This window comes from Pelmatolapia mariae, linkage group LG6 (genome assembly GCF_036321145.2).
Source record: "Pelmatolapia mariae isolate MD_Pm_ZW linkage group LG6, Pm_UMD_F_2, whole genome shotgun sequence".
NCBI classification, from domain to species: Eukaryota; Metazoa; Chordata; class Actinopteri; order Cichliformes; family Cichlidae; genus Pelmatolapia; species Pelmatolapia mariae.
This window is the reverse complement of record NC_086232.1, coordinates 16,231,942-16,238,953: the sequence shown is the minus strand read 5'-3', so window position 1 is coordinate 16,238,953 and position 7,012 is coordinate 16,231,942. Positions and strand designations below refer to the sequence as shown.

At 41.0% G+C, this 7,012-nt stretch overlaps 1 protein-coding gene across 2 annotated transcripts in view; it reads left to right on the top strand.

Moving 5' to 3' along the window:
• The first annotated feature begins 399 nt into the window (after positions 1 to 399).
• fhdc1 (FH2 domain containing 1) overlaps positions 400 to 7,012 on the top strand; it is a 32,646-nt gene continuing 26,033 nt past the window's right edge. For both annotated transcript variants that reach the window (XM_063475968.1, XM_063475969.1), the window contains exon 1: positions 400 to 587. The gene's annotated coding sequence lies outside the window, so the exon portion shown is untranslated. The remainder of the gene's footprint in view (positions 588 to 7,012) is intronic.

Below are 7,012 nucleotides of genomic sequence, written 5' to 3'. Positions count from 1 at the left end.
TGATTTAGTGGTCATTAAAACGTGTTCAGGGTTTACAAATTAATGATGATTCATCTTATGAATCATGACACACAGATCTCTCCTACATAAGCTGCCTTTATAGGTTAAAAGTATCAGCAATACTGATCCTGGCTTTACTTGGTATACAAGTAAATAAGAATAACACAGCGCCAAACGCGGGGAGGTTTAATGTTGCATAAATACATGTTACGCTCCACCTGTGCTCACGCCTAAATAAATATACCCACTTATACCCAGCTCCTCACCTAGCCCACCTTCAGCGCTGTTTGCCGCCTTGTGATTGCACCAGTGCTCACACGCTAGCGCGCGCGAGGAGGGTGAACTGCACGTGCATGCGCCCGTTCCACCTGGCCCAATCACGTACGAGGAAGCTGAGAGCAGCGCTACAGTCTGCCGCCGCTGCCGTGGAGCTTCGCACTGACCCGCAGCTCGGCCAGCAGCTCACCTGATAGGGCTGACAGCCCGAGAAGACCACGCAAGATTTTCTCCTCTGAAAAGTATCTTTCGCTAACACCAACGGCGTCGGAGCGGAATTACGCATCCCGACGAACCCTCTCGTCCGTCCGGTGAGTCAAGCGGGACGGTAACCGCCGCATCATCACGCTCTGTGTGTGTATGTGTTATGTGTTTGTGGATGCGCGGTGTGTAGCTCAGGTGTGGAGAGTTGTTGCACCGTGAGGAAGCATTTTAGCGAGGCGGTGAGCGTTTAACCTTCCTGCTCCTTTGTGGGGGTTTTCTCTGAGGTGACAGTCGAGGTGTTCTGCAATGCAGTCCAGGTCCAAAATTACATCATTTTGGTGATTTGGTGTAGTTCAAGCCCTGAATCTGTTGCTTTTCTGTGCATAAACGTCATGACTGTGTATCTCAGTATTTCTCTGTAGGACTTGACAACATCAGTTTAATAGTAAAAAAAAAAAAAAAAAATACTTAGAAATGCTTGTTACATTACATTTCATTTTTCCTCCTTAAAGAAAAGTAGTTAAAGTTCTCCATTTAAACTATTTGAAAACTTTCTTTATACAAGAGTGTAAAATACTCATAATTTTTCATTCAAATCAGGAAGTAACCTATCACAAAATTAAAATGTAAACAAATATGATTAGTGTGTAGTGCTCCTTTTGGGCTTTTGCATTTCCTGAAACTTTGTGCCAAAGTACAAATATCTTGATTATAGCTTGATGCATATAGAGTGTGTTACTACTGGAGTAAAAACAAGTGTTTCACCAGCACAAGCTAATCCAACATGTAAGTCAGTGCTGGTTTTGTCTCAGCCCCTGCTTTCTTTGGCTTTTGTACACTGCTATCCATGCCCAGATGAGTTAGTGCAGTCCATTCAAGTGCTGGGAACAATACCCTTCAGAGGGGGGAAAAAAGGGGGGTGTCTCCCTGGGTCAGGTCAAGGGGGGGTGGGTCACCCCCCGGGTTGCTGTGGAGGCAGAGAGTAACATGGAAAACTCAATGCTCTGACGTCAGCCCGAGGAGGAAGATATTTAAGGGGGTTTGATTTATTTGTGTGGGAGCAGGAGAGGGGGCTGAATAGTTGGTGGCAACTTGGGTCCCAAACATGCCCAAATCTGTCAGCTATGAGCTGTCTAATACAGGAAAAGAGCTCAGAATAAAATCAAAGGCAAGGAAGAGTGCCACGCCTTTCACAGTGCGCCTCTAAGTGTTCAGAGTGGGTAGTGTCAGCCGTATGCATGTGTACCTGTGGGTAGTCTTTCCCAGATATTAAAATGTATCCTAATGAAGCCAGCTCAAGTGTCTTGGTGCCCCTGGGTAAACACTTTCCTCACTGCAGTGTAAACATGTTTGCATTCCCTTCATGTTAACCTACTGTTGTCTCTATGGTGACCTGAACACCTGCTTTATTTGTCACCATTTGTACGCCCGATTCTCACTCAGGATGTGTTGGTTAAGGCCTAGTTTCCTCCAAAATCATACACAAAATAATGTGATTAATGCTTAAGCTTCTGTGGCAGTCAGTGAAGCCAAGCGGTGCAGCGAGATTTGCTTAAAGCCGATCTTGGCACGAGCCTCAGATTGCTGAAGCAACAACTGGAGCCCAGAGCCAGAGAAGATAGATAGGCGGTTGCCTGCTGCAGGCCAGACACTGATCACCTGTTAACAAAAGAACAAACGCGAGATGAATAAAGCTCTTTTCTCTTTTTTCTTTTAAATCTGCAGCCTCACAGACGGTGTATCCCGTGCCATCTCATCCCTACATTAGTGTCACTATCCCGCCTGAGTAGGTTTTGGTTTCACCTGGGTTTCTCCTCCCTCTGTATTTTTTATTAGGAGATTCGGGGCTTGTTTTGTGATCGGATGTGTGTTGTTGTTCTGGAAAATTCCCTCTGAAGAAGCTTTGGCCATGCTTTGTCATCATTAAGGCTTTATTTTATAGTAAAAAAATAAATCCTACCAAGTACTACAGAACTAAAATACTGTGGTGTACATGGTGTTTTCTGAGCCTTCAGGGGTGACATAAGCATGATCAGCATGATACAGTAAAGGCAGTGAGTTTGTGTTAATATATTTAACAGAAAGACACCCATTTGTCTGTTAGCTCTGACCAGCTGACAAAGTGTCTGTTCTGTTTGTAAAGAAATCATTGCATCTACATTGCCATTTATTGCAAAACTAACAGAAAAACAGAAATTAAATACTTGCATGCAGACTGCAGCCAGAACCTCACAGATTTGAAGCAGAAATTCCTTCATAAATAGTGACGTGGTTGCTGCAGGGCTGGGGTTTAACTGCAAGATGACTTTGGAGCTTGGTTTTATATTGGAATAAAAGCAGAATACAACCAACAACTAAGTCCCCTGATGCAAAGAGGCATGTTGCAGGCAAGTTGCCCTCATTAGCAACTTGTCTGCATTTATAAATTAGACTGCACTTATTTGCAAACCTTCACCTATCTGTTTAAGAGTGACTGCAACTGTTTGGAGACTGGTTGCCTCCCACTAGACGACCTGTGCAATCGCCCTGTGATCGGAAGGGATTGCCCAGTGTCACAAGGTGGTTGCTGTCCTCTTTTCACTCTAGTGTAACTGAGTCAATGTGGAGAAAGGTTCGGGTATAGTGAAATATCTCAGTGGTGTCATGCCAGTCCTATTAATTATAATTATAACCAGAGATATTATAAAGCAATGACATGAAAGTCATATTGAAATACAAGGTAGACTTTTGTAATGCCAAAGTTGCTCCCTGAGACCCAATCATCAACTTATAACTGGTGAACAAGGACTCTCCTCATCCAAGCCAACATGGCAGCTGAGGTTCATGACAGTTTCAGTTATCGTAGCAAAGATGCAGGCAAGTGTAGTTATCTTTTTCTTGGCTAACACTGTCCATTGTGTGAATGAGCACAGCATTTGTTCAGTGCCATGGTGCGATGGGGACAGGCGCTGATTTTGTGTGTAACCATTAATGAATCTGTAATCGTGTAGAATAAATATAGAATTCAGAGAACAGCTTTCTTGAGCCTCGTTTTTAAATCAGATTTGACTTGCGAGTCAATATGTGCTGTTTTTACGGCTTGCTGACTTATAGTAGTCACCAAGACTTGTAGTCATTCATATAGATGGTGATATGGTGTCAGTTGCACAAATTAACCGTGGAGATGGCTGCTTAGCGGCAGAACCTGTTCCTACAACATCTTTTTTTTAGTTTAGCTTTTTGTCCACTCTCTAAATTGCCTGAAGATGAAATTTAGCTCAAGAAAACATCTATTACCCAAGTAGATTTTTTTTTTTTAAAAAGCCTTTGTACAAATAGCACAAATACTTAATCTGAAATATCAACAGTGCTGCAAATTAATCACTGAGTCCATTATTAATTTCAGCAGTTGTGGAAATGGTGTTAAGTTTGAGTCTGATGTGTCAAACGCTCTGGTACACATACTAAATGAGGTGTTGGTCCAAACATGTTCTGCTTGGCCGGTTATTAAGAGGATTGGCACCGATTTTTTTTGTTTGTTTGAGATTTAGCACTGGTATTACTGCTGGTTATATGATTAAATGAATTCCCTCCGGAGTTGCAGGTTAGCTGACAGGTGTGGTACCACCAGTTCCACAGCCAGGATACTCATTCATATTGGTCTTAACCGAAGCCTGCTTAAACAGTAATTGACAGAGGCACCTCGCGTGCTCTGCAACTGGCAGCTTTAATCTTTAAAATCTGAAAACCTCGTTTCAGTGGCAGGCTGCTATTAGCAGATTTGTGCTAAGCTTGGGGGATATGTTGTGTTTTGGGCTGCTGTAGGTGTTTGTGGTACACAGTAAGGCACAGTGAAGGGAAGACAGTTACAAGGCTAATTTGAGGTTTGGCATCCAAAGTTAAGATATATTTATACTAGGCTGTTGTCTTCAGCCGGGAAGTGATTTGGAGTTGATGTAAGCTGTAATATGATTCGTGACGCTGTTGGCAATCCTTGTGTTTCACCCATTTACAGCTTTAAAGTGCAAAATCATTTCTCCTAGCTGTCACCAGGCTAGCGCTGTTTCTCAGTGCAGCAGAGACAATGAAAACAAAGGCTTTAAACATGCAAGGAGGCTTTTCTATTGTTGTCCATGACTGATCTGTTTGAGATAGATTTGTCAATAATTACAAAGAAGATTATTTTGGCTGCTGGCAAGAGAATGAAGCCGGGTTGAAAAACACATTCACTGACTAAGTAGTTTTTAGAAGACAAAAATAAAACAGTGTCCTTCTTACAACTCAAAACATTTCATTCATGATTCCTAAAAACCAAATGGTCAGTACACTTCTTTTCTTCAGTGCCAGGCTCAAAAACTATTTCACCAACATGATTTAATAACGTGTCTTAACTTTAATATTACATTCGCCTGACTTTTGGTCAACTCACTGTTACTGTTATTTGATATAATAAAGCAGCTGCCTGTCTAATCTAAGTTGGATAGCCAACTTTGAAGTACAAAAGTCTTGAAGACCCGTGTTTCATTCTGTTTTGCTTTCAAGGAGTCAGACTTCATTTTAATTTTTTTTATAGAAAGGTCTTTAGCAACAGCTCTCCACGCTTTGTGAAGTTTTCCTTTGGACAGTTTTCCTTTTCACCAATTTTCAGTCCAGTCCTTAAATGTGACATTTTCATAGGAATGTTTTTTGTGGCTATTAAGCCACCTAACACTGACCTATGAATCATTCAAGCATGAAAAAGGCTCCAAAACGAAGGGATTGACCAGTGTTGTGTTTACACATAGTAGACAAAGAATAGATTTTAGGCACTTTGTTACTAGCAGCCTTTCACAAAAACACAAAAATGTATCATCAGATTTTGATCCACAATGTAATACTGTGTGAGAAGCATCAACTTTTTCAGCTTTCAGCTTGACAATGGTAAATGGACTGATTATTTTTTAGCAGAGTACTCAAAGCGCTCTATACAACATGCCACATTCACCCATTCACACAAGCACTTTCTTCTAAGCTTTTAGTGCTTCCTAGCTAACATTCATACACAGTCATACTCCGATGGATGTATCGGAGAGCAATTTGGGGTTAGTATCTTGCCCAAGGAAACTTGACATGCAGACTGGAAGAGCCAGGAATTGAACCACTAACCTTCCGATAAGTAGATGACCTGCTCCACCTCCTGAGCTACAGCTCATCCCAAATACACTGCCAATACAATAAACACATACCTGGATAGAAAAACACACAGTGGAACACCATCAGCCATGGGTTGGCTTCCTCATCATTACTGAAGCAGTGAACATATTGACAGAGAACGGAACAAAAGGCAGCCAACATCCAAAGAGTGTGCTTAATATATAAAGTCTTACATTCCCTTGCTCCACCACCACTAAAGGAGTTCATTAGGCGTAAAGAAAGCTTAGACAGGACCACTCGAGCCACAACCTGCGGAGACTTGTTTATACCCCACAGACGGACAGTATTTGGGCAGAACATCCTCTCTGTCCAGGGTGGCCATCGGTGGAACAGCCTTCCTCAATCTATTAGAGAATGCTCTACATTCAACTAGTTTAAGACACAGGTTAAAAATTGGTTATGGACAAATCAAGTGTGTGATCATGTATAAGTTGTATAGTTTTAATATTTTACTTAGGAATAGAATGGTTTGTATGTGTGAGTTTGGTGATGGAGTTCTTATTATGTATTAATTATGAACTTTTTTATGAATTAGTATGTCCATTTTTAATGTTTTTTGGACAACAGATGGAAATTAGCCTTTGGCTATAATCTGGTATGTTTACATTCATGTAATTTCTTTTTTTACATGTATGTTCATTAACATGCACTGTCCCAAATAAAATTTATTAAATAAATTTATTAAATAAGAGCTTCAGAAGTCCTTCAAGAAGCCTGGAGAACTTTTCCTGAAGACTACTTAAAGAAATCTTTGGTTTATTTTCTGGATATAGCATTTGTGTAAAAGTCTGTGTTGCTTTGGAAACCAGTTGTTTGTTATGATCACCATTTGATGCTCACTTTTGTTCCTGGGAGAAGAGAGGCATTGAGGCCAAGGTGCTTGGGAGTGAGCAAAAGCAAAAGCTTCACATTCTTATTCTTATTATTATGATAAATTTTATTTATAACAGAAGAGCATCCAACATCCTTGATACTGAGGTCACTCCATAAGCTGTTAGAAGCAACCTAGATAGCCGAGGAAGGTTTGTTTGTTTTAAGGTTAGGTTCTGACATTTGTCATAAAAACATGTACAACATGAAAAAAGTTGCGTTGAGTGAGTTTGGTATTTCAGTTGTCACCATGTCACAGGTAGTATTTGGACCATAGACCTTATAAAAGATGGACAAAGCTACTGAGATGTCACCTATTGGTTTCTGAAGTCCTGTTTTGAGCGTTTTCACCATCACTGCCTTGGTTTCAGGAGAACAGATGTGATGAGGAGGGGTGTGTCTGACTGCGTAACTGCATGCTCATTGATATCTTGGATAGTCTGTTTTTTGGAAACCTAGTATGACAGAGATTTGTAAAATAATTCTTAAC